The following is a 10,372-nucleotide window of genomic DNA, read 5'->3' as shown; positions in this document are numbered from 1 at the left end:
ATTCCTAATTACTTGAGGTTTTGGATGATCTTTTGTCCATTGCACCAAAGGAGGATAATTAGGATCATCTTCAGGATTAACTTCATAATTGATTTCTTCAGTTTAAGAATAATCACCATCATCATTATTCGTTGAACTCTCCCCTGGATGATAACATCGCCATTCATCGGATTCTCCTATGGATATATGCTTCACCATTTGGTATTTTCGGATTGAACAGGTTCACCTTCACAAGGTTGTGCAATCGAAATTACTTGTCCTATATCTACAGAATTAGTTGGAGTATTAATACTCTCCCCGTCAACTTGATCAGTCACATTCAGGTTCTTCAAAGAATCAAATGAAATCATCATCAAACGTTATAATTTGATAAGTTTTTGAACATGATGATGGAAAATTTTCTTAACATTGAATCACAGTTTTTTAAAAGATTTGATGAATTTGTCATCATATGTAATGTAATAAATTTCTTCAATATTCCTTGATTTCTTGTTAAGAACTCGACATACTTTCAAGTGATAGAGGATCCTAAGAAAACAACTTCATCATCCTTCACATCAAATTTGTTTTGATGCTCTTGGAAATTAAAAATAAAGCACCTAGAACCAAACAAATGAAATAATTTCACATTAGGTTGATGATTATTCAATATTTCATGATGAGTGATTAAACATTGTTTATTAATATAAGATATGCTCTGATTAAAGCATGTGGTTCTGATAGCATCAACCCAAAAATAAAGTGGTAAGCTAGCAAACGAAAGCATTGTATGGGCATCTTCACAAAGAGATATGTTTCGACTTTCTAGTACACCTTTCAGTGAGTTGTGTATGGGGATGAGAAATTATGATTAATTCCTTTATTATTCCAAAATTCCCCAAAAGCCTAAAGTTTGAACCTTGTGCCATTATCACTGCAAATCTTCCTTACCGACTTTCATAGTTTTAACTCTACTTCTTTCACAAAATCATTCATCTTCTGAGTGGTGCCATATTTCTTTCTAAGAAAATTAACCTATGCAATTTAAGAAAAATCTTCAACTATAACAAGAATATATGTATTACTATCGATTCTTTCAATAGATGATGGACCATATAGTTTTACATGAAGCAATTCAAGAGGTTCAACTATCTTAATATTCATGATTAATGAATGATTTTTGCGATTTTTTTATCCTAATTCACGTGAAACACACAAATGTTCTTTGTTATATTTAAGAATCGGATGACCTCACACCAAATCATGAAGAACCAATTTGTTGATATCTTTGAAGTTCATATGTGAAAGTCTTCGATGCCATAACCAACTATCATCAAAAGAAGCTTTCATAAGCAATCTAAAGGATGGATTCCCTATAATTTGTTTCAAATCCAATGGATAAAATTCTCCTTTGCTCTTTGACTTCAAAAGAATTTTCTTTGATTCGTTATGCTGCATTTTTTCCATAATTGACTCTTCCAGCATCCTTCAAACTACGAAAGTCCCTTACTTGTGGTTTCCTTCCAGTCATTTGATGCAAACAAACGTTATCGATGTACTATTCAGAATCATATTGTTTGTCACAAATCAACTACAAAATTACACCAATATAGGAACGTAAACATTTTTGACTCCTTGTGAGATTTTTTATTTAGAGTTAAAAACTTGAAAAATCATGGTCTTATCAATCCAAAAATATTTATTAATTATATTATTATCCGCATTATTCATAATTTTAAAAATAGTGGTGTTGAGACAATAAACTCGGATTTAACATGCGTTAATGATAATCACACATTTGATACGATATGATTTGGTGAACAGGATTTTGTAATCAACTAAAAATGAGGAAGTTATAAAAAAGGAAATTTCACTCAATCTAAAGTACCCAGAGAACATGAACTCGCAAAAGGACTACATCATGTCACACACTCATATAATGAGTAGTACATGACTATTTATAGGAAAAATACACGAGTCAAGGAAACAATCTATATAAGTCATAAAGAGGGTCCTTTTCATCATTAATGTAGAACTTTGCATCCAACATTCTGCCTCTCAAATTTGGAATGCATGATGCGGCTTCATCCTCAAAAACAAGCATCTAGCAAATATGAAGTGAACTCGTGACAAGGAACATCAAAGCGATCCATGAATCTGGATTTTTCAATAGTCTTCAAAACGGGTTCTAAGATATAAAAATGCAAAACCAAGCAACAAGGGAAGTGTGAAGCTCAAACCCAAAAATATCCTCCAAAAGTGATATTTTATCCTTTATCTTCTAAAGTAATTCCAAAGATAATCATGAAACCAAGCCCGCCTTAAAAAGCCACTTCATAACCAAAATTCCAAATCTATTCATAACTTTGAAGAACTACCCCTCTATGTCACATTGATCTTCAAATAAGCATCAAGAACATTTTCCAATGACATAATCACCAAAAATTGTCATGTGATGAATCGAATCAAGATTCCCAACTTCATTTGATTTAGAAACCACCAAAAGGTTGATTCAATCAAAGCACAATAGCCATTGGAACCTCGAAACCTTCTTCTAACGCTCAACAATGCCTAAAATGATATACCCCACTTTCATATTTCTTTCACAGGCTTCATCAAAAATCACCATTTTTATAACTTACAACCCACTTTCGAATAACCATATCAAATTCTCCCATTTTTTATAATCAAAATATGATTATAAAACCTTCAAATGGGTATGAGAATGCGCTCGAATTGGATAAATCAATTCTATATTCCCCCTTGACAAATGGAATAACCTTGAAGCTTTAATTCCGAAAAAATCGAAAGGTATGACGTTTTGTGATATTGTCTTTCTGGACCACTTTGACTTGGATCGGAATCCAACATTTACAGTTCACACGAAATATTCTTGTGAAGAAAAAAAAAAAAAACTTTGAACAACCCGAATAACAGCCATTGAAATCTGTGATTTTCTGATTTGTGCACCAAAACTGTCATGTTACTGAAAGATTGGGGACTAAAACTGTAAATAGGTCATCTTCTTCCCCCTATTATCTGATAAAAGCGAACAACAATATATGCGAGATCAGTAAACAGGAGACACAAATTTCATTTCAATACGAAACCATATAATCTACGAGACCTTCATCAAATTTCGAGACTGCTAGACATATGCGAGAACGAGACTATAAACCCACCGTTCAAACTGCGAGATTGTCTTTCCGATCGCGAGACCAACATATCAAGTCTGAATATTGTTCCAGTGATACAATCGCAGTTTCAGCATCGCTGAATTCAATCAGAGCAAATGACACAAAACTCTGAAACTAAAAATCTCAATATTCAATTCTGAAACACCTCACAGCTTTTGCTTTCGTTCCAAACAAGTTAATTAGCTATTTACTTTCGTTCCAGTTTAGACTTTTCAACACTTCAAGTATGAACCATCGAAGCCCCACAAAATCGTTCAATAAACACCAATTCAATCGTTTTTGATGTATTTGTCAGATCAAACAACAATATGGACAAAAAAGGATCACGTTCTTCATCTGTTCATGTTCGTCACAGAAAATTATCAACTAAAATTCTCACGTGATTGATGTAAGTAGAAGACTCGATTCACAAATCAAAACGTCAAATCGATTCCAAACGATCACGAGAAGATGAACATCGATTATGTTTCGATTCTGATTAACTAGAACAAAAACGAATCAATGAACAAGAATAAATGAGTAAGATCAAAAGCTAAATCGAATGGATTCTGTTCCATATAAAACTGGATTTCAATTAGAAATATGATTCAAAGATCCGATAAAACAAAACGAATATTGATATAAAGATATTCATCGAAAGTCAAGAATGAAACATCTGAAGTATACGTATCAACTACAGAAAGATCAGATAAATCAATCATGAGGAAAATTTGGGCTAAAATTGTATATGAATAGTAACGGACTCAAGATTTTTGGAATTAATTTTGGATCCAATGAACACTAATGATCATAACTTGGGCTTCAACTGGACTCAGTGAACAGTAACGGACTCAAATAAGATATCGCAATAATCGGATCGAAATGAATTTAAAAAATATTTGAGCTAATATTTTGGCTCCAAATAAATCAAATCCATCAGAAACAAATGATGAACAGTAAATTTAAAATAAGAACATGATTCCGAAAAATGTACCAAAATCGTTCGAATTGTGAAGAATTTTCAAATCTTGAACAGATACTCCAATAATTTTCTAGATCTTCAAGCACCCGCTTTGGTACCAATTTTTGGGACAATAAACTCGGATTTTGCATGAGGAAATGATAATCACACAATTGAGACAATGAGTTTTGGTGAATATGATCTTGTAATTAAATAAAGACACAAAAATACAAAAAAGGTCCATGTGGTTTCTTATTTTATGTGGCTAAGGTCAAAACCTGTAAAAAAACTATAGATTTAGTTATTTTCAATAAGTTTTGTTGTGGTTTTGGTCATTCTTCTAACTTTAATAGTTTGACTATTTTTTTAAAATGACCGTTTTATCCTTAAGTACCAAACTTGTAAAAAACTATAGATTTAGTCATTTTCAACAAGTTTTGTTGTGATTTTTGTCCCTCTTCCATAAACTTTAATATTATGGCTGTTTTTTTAAATGACGGTTTTACCCTTAAAGACCATTTCTACAAATCTTTTTTTAATTTTCTTGAATTATTATATATTAATAAATGTTATTTTTAATATATAATATTTATATATTAATAAATATTATTTTATAAAATTATTAATTTCTTTTAATTAAAATTTTTAAACTTCTTTGTTATTGGATTTTTTAATTGAATTATTATATATGAATAAATATTATTTTTAATATATAATATTTATATATTAAAAATATTATTTTTTTGGATTATTAATTTATTTTAGTTAATTTTTTCATAGGAGTAATTCTTTTTTTATTAGATTATTATATATTAATAAATATTATTGTTGATATAATATTTATATCCTAATAAATATTACATTATTAGATTATAAATTTCTTTTATTAAGTATTTTTAATTCGTTTTTTGGAATAATTCTTTTTTATTCGATTATTACTTTTAATATCTTATTTTCTTTATATAAGAAATACTATTTTGTTGGATTATTAGTTTATTTTTAATGTATACTATTAATTCTTTTTAATTTTATTAATTTCACCACAAAGTCGTCAGAATACGCAAAAACATTGCCTATCTTAATCGAAAATCATCGAGATCACCACAAAACATCTTCATCAGAGGTCGAACAGAAACCCACCAACATTTTTCAACCAATGGTAACGCTAGTCACCTGCGATAACAACATTACCATCACCCGATCACCACCACCACTTTTAATGTTTATAGGAGTTTGGTGCGCATTTGTGTGGGATATAGAGGATTCCAATGGATTGTGAAGTGGTTGTCGCGGGTGGCTACATGTGATGTTGGTTTGAAAAAGTTAGTAGGATTTATGTCGGACTTCTGATGAAGGTGTTTGTCGATGATGTTGATGATTTTCGTTGATGAGAGGCGACACTTTTTCCTATTCCGACAACTTTGTAGTGTAACTAATAAAATTGAAAAGAATTAATATAATACAAAAGTGGTCCTTGTAGTTTCGTTGCAGAAAGGGTCCCTAAGGGTAAAATAGTCATTTTAAAAAACTTAACAGCCAAGTTGTTAAATTTAACGGAAGAGAAACCAAAACCACAACAATACTTGTTGAAAATGACCAAATATACAAATTTTCACAGGTTTGGACCTTAGCCACATAAAATGAGAAACCGCAGGGACCATTTTTCTAATTTTGTCAAATAAAAATTATGAAGTTACAAAAAGGAAATTTTACTCTATACAAACTACCTAATGAACCTCAACTGGAAAAAGGACTACATCATGTCACACACTCATTCAATGAGTACTACATGCCTTTTTATAGGTAAAATACACAAGTTAAGGAAATAACCCACATAAGTCTTAAAGATGATTGTTATCATCATCTATGTAGAACTTTGCATCCAACAATAGGTCTTTTATGACAAGCATTGATTTTCACAAATGATCTTTTGTGTTGAATAAAAGTGTTTGCTTTTGGAATCAACTCTTTTGAATAACCCTTTTCTTCTTCTTGATGTTTTGACACATTCGTTTTTGGAATAAACTATTGTTTCGAAACAACTTTCTTTGAATCAAGTTTTTATTTTGAAAAATCCATCTTTGGAACAAATTGTTGTAGTAGCCTTTGACCTAACTATAGCTTGGTACTCATATGGTAACCCCTCATCATAACGTTGTATAGTCTTCTCTTCAGTAGAGAAAAAATTTGTGGAGAACTGCGCCTCCAGTAGAGATATAGTCATATTTCCCTTTTTCAATGCCAAGAACTTGAATTTAATTTCCTGCTTGTTGCCTTCAATACAACAATCCCTTATTACTGGATATTGTCCATGTCATAGCATTGCATCATTATGTCTCATGTCAATCGTATCCCACCACCATAACACCTCATCCTCGAACATCTTCACAACATAGCTAACCTTATGGTGCTTAGTAAAGTCACCTGATAGGCATGTTAGTTCCATCTTCATAATCTAGTTTAAGCACTCCAAAGAGTTCTCACCCCCACGGTACTAGCAAGCAAAGAACTCCTTGAAGGTGCTACCTTTACGGCCTACCCCCCCCCCTCCCGCCCCTAAATAATCCCCTCCTATCGGCTCCCTCACAACCGGCTCTTTAGGCACTGAGTGGCTCTCGATAATCTCCTCAACTACTCCCCCCATAGTATCACCTTTCGCAGGTAATAGTCCTACGACTCGCATTGCTCGCTACAGCTGGGCAATATGTTCATCCATAGCCTCCATATCCTTGTCACCTCTCCTTAGCTGTTCCTCTAGATCGGTAATGATGGTAGCACTCCTTACACTGCGTTCGCTCCATGTTGATTGGTTGCACTCATTATGAGTCTGCTACACTCGTGGCTGACGATCTGTAACATCCCAAAAATCAAAGGGTAAAAATTTCATTTTTATTATATTCAAAACACTAGAGTAATCACATTTCAATACAGAACATTTATCAGAGTTCATTCCCAAAATCACATATTGCGGAAAAACACTCGTGGATGCACTGTGATCAAGTCGGGTCCTTCCTTTTCAAATCGGAAATACCTGAAACCATAAAGAAAATTGTAAGCACTTCTTAGTGAGTTCCCTAAATACCACCTACCAGAAATATCAAACGAGCCTTACATAACATACGTAATCATGAGCCATACATATCACACATAAACATAATCAATAGGAGTGTTATGTGACAACCATAGTCTTGCCATTATGCCACGAGCCGCCTCGTAGTGTTCCTTGCCAGGCCAGGGGCCATAACCCTTGTTCTTATAGACAAGTGCCAGGAGCCACCTCCTGGTCTTCCATGCAAGCATCACAAAGACAACTAGCATATAATTACCATTTTTAACTAATCAACTACTAGATTTCAGACTCTGGTCGTGCAAACAGATTGCTAGGAGCCGCCTCCTGGTCTTTCATACAAATGCCATGGGTCACCCCCATTCTTCCTACATCATATAAACCAAATGGGTAGGCATTAGTGCCTTCGACCCATGGAACAGCGAGGAGAGTCTTCTCGAATGCAGAAGCTCACTGAAAGAAATCTTTAGCTGCTACCTTACCGACTTCTGATATTGCCAGATTTTATACATGTTTTTAGGCAATATTTACTTACATTTTTATACATATTTTGGTTATTTGCATTGAATAATTATACTTATAAGTTTAAATTGTACTTTGCAGCCAAAAAGAAGCATTCTTGAAGAAAAGGGACTAAAAACGAAAAAGCTTTTGGCTGACTTGGAGAGTTTCTGGAGTCGAAAATCAGAAAGAGATAAGGTCTGGAAATTGGTTTGCCTACCAAGGAAGAAGGAAGATTTCATATTTAACTTGATAGTGTGGTACTTTTAATATGTTTGTTTTACCATGGTTTGTTTATTTGTTAGCATGTCCTACTAAATCTAGCTGCTTCTGTTACATAGATGAAGCTGGAACTCATGGTTTTATTTAATTAATCAAGACCTTAGTTCTTGGTTATGTCTTGTGTTTGATTGGTTTACCTAATTTCTTGATTTAATAATTAGATTGATTTAATGTCTTATTATGTGTAGTTAATGACCATTATTCTGCACGAATTGCAACACCTAGTAATTTAATAAACATTAGGTTATTAGAGTTAAGATTGGAGAAATATTAGTTACGGAATTGAATTATTAAACTAGGTTGTGCTAGAAATCTCATGTTATGACCATAGTTTGTGTTTCTTAATCCAATCCCACATAGCTCCAATATTATTCAACAATTGATTATGTGTTAAATTATGTGTGAACATACATAGTTCAACTTGAATTAGTTGATAATTAGTAAATTTAGAACTAAATTGCTAATAATGTTTTAATTGGTAACCAACAAGAGTATTCATAATTAATTTATAAACCATTGAGGGAAAGCGGATTCGCACTAACATAAGTTTGATGTTTATTGATTGAATTTGTGTTAAGAGATTAAGTTCATCTAAGCTTGAAAAATTAGATAAAACCACCACTTTGCTAGGAAATTAGGTTAATTTAATAGTAGGTAAATTATTTAGTTAAAACCATTCCCTGTGATCAACACCCATCTTACCCAAACTATTATATAATTCGACTAGGTACACTGCCTAGGTGCATATTAGTTAGTTAAGTTAGTTAGGTTATAAATTTAACACTAGTGGGTACATTTGTGCACATCAAAGTTTTTGGCGCCTTTTCTAGGGAACGACTTATTTGATTGTTGATTTATTTGCTTTAGGTTAATCGATCCTTTTTGTGGAGTAAAACCTACAAAAAGTTACTTTTCCAGCTTAGTTTTTTATTTCAGTGCTCAACTCACGAAGTCAGCTCTTAAGGCTCACGATGTGAGTCCAGTAGTTTTTCATTTTTCTTTGTTTTTCCGTTTTAGTTCAGTTTTACGTTTTATTTTTTGTTTTATTGTAGAATTTAATGACTAGAGGTTCCAAAACACCTTTGGTGCCACCACTTGAAGATCCAGAGTCAGCCCTTCACAAACAGACAAATAAAAACATGAAAGAAGATCAAATACCAAAAAATTCGTCCTTCAAAGATCTCAAATCAGTTTTTGGAAGAAAGTCAGGGAAGAAAATGGGAGAGTCAAGCACATCTTTAAAGGACAAGAGCAAGGTTGAAAGCTTAGATCCAATACCTAACCCAAACGAATATGAGTACGAATCCGAGGCCGAGTCTGGACTATATTCGAGTGACCTGAAGACGAGCCAGAAAATCCAATTGCGAACATTGAAGAAATATCCATGGGAGCTTACAAAAAGAAAATTAGAGACGATGTTGGTCCGGGTTTAGTACAACCTAAAATTCCTACCACTGCCATATTCAAGTTGAAAGGACACATCCTTACTGTGCTGAAGGATATACCATTTTATGGAAAGGTTCATGAGGATGCTTTTAAGCATCTAGATGAGGTCAATGACATTGCAAACTATTTCAATGTCTCGAATGTTACTAAAGAAACCGTCTTGTTAAGGATACTAACATTCACCTTTAAAGGAGTTGCAAAAGACTAGCTAAAAGCACTATCACCTAGTGCAATCACTACTCGGGCCCAAATGCACGAACAATTTTTAGAACAATTTTGCCCACCATCCAAGATATCTAAACTCAAGAAGGAGATATCTAACTTTGAGCAACAGCCAGTGGAGTCACTTCACGAGGCATGGGAACGCTATAAAGGTTTATTAAGAAATTGTCCTCAACATGACCTCAACATTCAACAAGAAGTGTCAATCTTTTATAACAGAGTGTAAGTCTTGACAAGGAAACTCCTTGATTCTCAAGGACCACTTACAAGGAAAATTCCAAATGAGATCAAGATGTTAATTGGAGAATTTGGAAGCATTCACATGAATACCACAACCCAAGACAAGATGGAGTAAAAGGCAGTGGGGGTGCACATTATGAAGAAATGGCTGCTATGATGGCAATGTTAAATAATATGGACCGGAGGTTGACCTAAATGCACCAATCAATTGATGCAATTAGAGTTGGTTGTGAGAGATGCAATGGTCCACACTTGACTTAGGACTATAACTTGGATGAATATGGGAAGAAAAAGGCTCAACTTTGATATTCTAGCGAGGATAAATGTGATGAAGACTAGAGAAAACTAAAGAAAGAGTGGCTGCTATATGAAGAATACAAGAAGTAGAAAGAAGAGAAATACAGGCACACTGGCCGAGGCTTCTACCAAAAAGAGCAACCACCAGCCGAGTCGAAAGCTAACTTGGAAAACATGTTAACTCGATTTATGGAAGCTTAT

The 10,372-nt window shown here is 33.4% G+C and overlaps 1 non-coding gene across 1 annotated transcript; it reads right to left on the bottom strand.

Moving 5' to 3' along the window:
- Window positions 1-9,710: 9,710 nt before the first annotated feature.
- LOC145103439 (small nucleolar RNA R71) lies at window positions 9,711-9,817 on the bottom strand. The gene has a single exon (XR_013706532.1). It is a non-coding gene; the product is annotated as a small nucleolar RNA R71 (small nucleolar RNA).
- Window positions 9,818-10,372: the final 555 nt, after the last annotated feature.

Source organism: Lactuca serriola, chromosome 4 (genome assembly GCF_051521515.1).
Source record: "Lactuca serriola cultivar US96UC23 chromosome 4, Lser_US96UC23_V15, whole genome shotgun sequence".
Classification (NCBI taxonomy): Eukaryota; Viridiplantae; Streptophyta; class Magnoliopsida; order Asterales; family Asteraceae; genus Lactuca; species Lactuca serriola.
The sequence above is the reverse complement of the archived record's forward strand: the minus strand, read 5'-3'. Positions and strand labels throughout refer to the sequence as shown.